Source organism: Bidens hawaiensis, unplaced genomic scaffold (assembly GCF_021521415.1).
Source record: "Bidens hawaiensis isolate Kalapana, Puna unplaced genomic scaffold, B.hawaiensis_p1.1 tig00011744_1, whole genome shotgun sequence".
Lineage (NCBI taxonomy): Eukaryota > Viridiplantae > Streptophyta > Magnoliopsida > Asterales > Asteraceae > Bidens > Bidens hawaiensis.
In genome coordinates, this window is record NW_027491930.1 from 297,318 (window position 1) to 301,040 (window position 3,723).

Below are 3,723 nucleotides of genomic sequence, written 5' to 3' on the forward strand. Positions count from 1 at the left end.
TAAGCATACGATTTTACAATTCTTTTTTCACATAAAGAAACTTCTCGTTCTTTGCACAAAACCTCTCTTTTATTCGATTATTTATATGTTAACCACGAAATATTTTAACATTAAAGTATGCACGATTCAGAAAAGTATCCAAGTCATACGAAATCCGAAACATACACATCTATAAACTATCGCGCATAAGTTAGAATGAAGTCATGCCCAAGTAAATATAACAACAGTTAAAGATAATTGGGGGTGTAAACAAGTCGAGCCGAGCCCGAGCACAACTAGGCTAGAGCCCAACTCGCTTTGACTTATGAGGACTCAAGCTCAGTTCGTTTCGAGTTCTTTTTCAAGCTTGGGCCTGAATTGATTATTATTCATTAATTAATTTATATACATTTTTAAATTATTTTTTGTATATCTTGAGAAAATTTTAAACAAGCCTAAGCTAGGCTTGAGTTAGCGTAATACCTTAAACGAGCTAAAGCTCGGGTGGATATTAGATAATGTAAAACTAATACATAGAAGCCTAAAAGTGGTAAAATTTATAGGCGCATAGTGCTCCTTAAGGCTCAACGAGCCTAAATGAGCTTCTAATACAAGGATCAAGTTAGAGCTCGATAACTAAATGACCTTTATTGAGGCTCCGGCTCGGCTCGATTTGAACTTTCTATTGATCTGAGCTCGAGTAGCTTGTGATCGGCTTGGCTTGTTTGCATCCTTAAAGCTAAAGGTCTAGACTCATAATCCGGTTGTTGGTGAACTCGAGCTTAATTATAGCCTAGTTGACTTGTTTGATTATACGATTGAACCTTTTCTTTTGAAGTTTAAGGGACCTGGTATACTTCCCAACAAACCGCATAAGGATCTCCGGAGAAACACAAATATTTGATTCAATGCATTATGGTTACATTGTAGGAAGAGCCAGCCAGCTAGCTTGCAAATCATTGAAATCCAATTTGATTTCCTCAGACATGGGATCAATCTTGAAACAATACGAGGAACTGGTGGTACTAGTACGTACAATGAACCTCGTTTCATGGTACAACAAAACAGGAACTTCAATGTTGGATCAACCTGCATAAAAGATCCTTTGGCTCTTCTAACTATAAATTTGTACCAAACTATTGGAACTGTTGGAAGTTGCCACGAACCCGCCCATAAGTTAAGGTTTTAAAGAAGTTTGTATATTTATATTATTAACCACGAATACCACATGGAAAAAATTCAAATCTCTATGTATGATTCCTTATATTAAAGAAAAAAAATATACTGTGTGAAAACATCTTTTTACTGTTGATGCTTTGTTAGTTATAAAACTATTTTTTAAAAAGTGTTTCTAGTCATTGATTGCATCGACTAAAGGTTAAGTGTGACACCGTTATGCATCCAACTCAATATGTAATAGTATATCTAACGGCGCAATTTGTTATCCGCTTGTTTTATATTTTAATGTTAAATAATATATGTGATAAAATTAAATACTAGCATGTATAACTTTGTAGGTTCTAATTTTTTTGAAGAGATAGATAGCGTATCCAACTTTTTGGTCTAGGTTATTGTTGTAATTACTTTTGATTAAGCAAGTATTTCTTTACCCCATTACATCGATGAGTCTAAGGGTATTCTCAACCTATCCTACCATCTTTATAATTGCACTAAAAATAATACATTTTTCTCTTCTATTTAATTAAATAATATTTTTTAATAATTTTATCATTACAGTTTTCTCTCCTCTCTACTCGCAACCCATTCAACAAATATTAAAAAATAAACAAGGCCAAACTTTGTTTCTCTAAATTTACTAAAATTACTATATTTTCTCTCTCCGCCCTATAATTTACAATCTCTCTTCACAAAATTTTAAGAAATAGAATGAGAATGCTCTAATCCATTATTGTGCTCCACTTATGTATATCGCTATCAAAACTGCATGTAGCATGGCACGTTTTTCTTTACAGTTTTTTATGGGCTCCTATATATAATAAGAGTAGGTGTTGCATGCTAAGGAAAAGTTGTTAGTTAAAGCGTTACGTCATTGTTACATAGTGATATAGACAATGTGGCTTTAACTAGCCTATCCATCACAGGTTGTTATGGCTTAACTAGAAAAAATAAATAAAAGAAAAAAAATAAAGAAAATTGATGTATAATGGTCCATCTCTTTTCTCTCTATCGGACGTTATGGGCTGACGCTCCCTACTTTGGCATCAAGGCCGACCCGTGGGCCAGCGAAAACAAGTTAGGGCTTAGGCTCACACTTAATTAAAGCCTCCAAGTCCATATATATATATATATATATATATTATAGTGGGTAAAGTAAATTTAAAGTAATTTATTGGTATGATGGTAGACTTGTTTGTTACTAAAGTATAAGTCATGAGTTCAATTGTCATCAAAAGGGAAATCTTATCTCGATTTAGGCCTCTACATTCATTGGGCCGGCCCTGTTTGACACCCTCCTTTAACTAGCACGGCACGGTGTTTGCGTCCTTGAGGTGGCACCGGACGTTAACCCACAACAAATAGCCTAATATATAGGGCTGTAAACGAACCGAACGAACACGAACAAGACCTTGTTCATGCTCGTTCGTTAAGTAAATAATGTGTTCATGAACGGTTCACGAACACTTACCGAACGAGATTTTATGTTCGTGTTCGTTCATTAAGAAAATTAATGCGTTCACAAACGGTTCACGAACACAAACGAACACAAATAAAATCGGCAGAGCCTAGAGATTGAGACCAATGTATTCATCAATGTGAATAATGAAAGCCTGCAAACGAATCGAACGAACACGAACAAGGGCATGCTCGTGTTCGTTCATTTAACTTTAAAAGAACACGGGCACTTAATCGAACAAACATTTATGTTCATGTTCGTTTGTTTAAAATCTGAACTAACATAACTGAATAAAGATAAACGAACATGTATGAAGAAACTTAAACGAACACAAATATAAACGAATTTAAATGAAAACACTTCAATGAACACAAATTAACAAATATAAAACCTTTAAGCAAGTGACCTATCCAGATAATATTTAATTATTTTCTATTAATATTAATACGTAAATGAACATAAATAAACAGACATAAACGAACATAAACGAACGTTCATGAACGTAAATGAACGAACGGAACATGTGTTCATGTTCGTTCGTTTAATTAAACGAACACAAATTTTTTGTTCATGTTCGTTCGTTTATTAAATAAACGAACTTTCGCCGAATGGTTTACGATAGTTCACCGAACGTTCAGTTCGTTTACAGGCCTACTAATATATAAAAAGTGAGGAAAATAGGATAAAACATGTATAATGGTAAAACTCTTTTCTTCAGGTTATTGTCGGGAACAAACTTATCATTCATACACTTATCTGGGTTCCTAAAGTCTCCATTAATCTTATTAAACTATCCTAGTTATGTCTCCTTCTTGTCCCCCTTTTTACACGCTACACTTTTCTAATTTCCAGATGTTTCCTTGATTTCTACGTAACTTGTAATTTGTCTTAGTTTTCAATTTTAACGAGAATTTAAAAAAATATATAAAGGCTCGTTAAGTCAACCTATAATTCTACAAGAAGTAGCCTTGATTTGATATGGTGCATCAAGACTGCTTTTTAGACACTTAAAATTGTATTCCTTTTTTTTTTTTAAATAAAAAACAGTTTTTCAAAATAAAACATGCAAAAAAAAAAATGTAGAAAATATGTGTTTTTTTATCCATTTT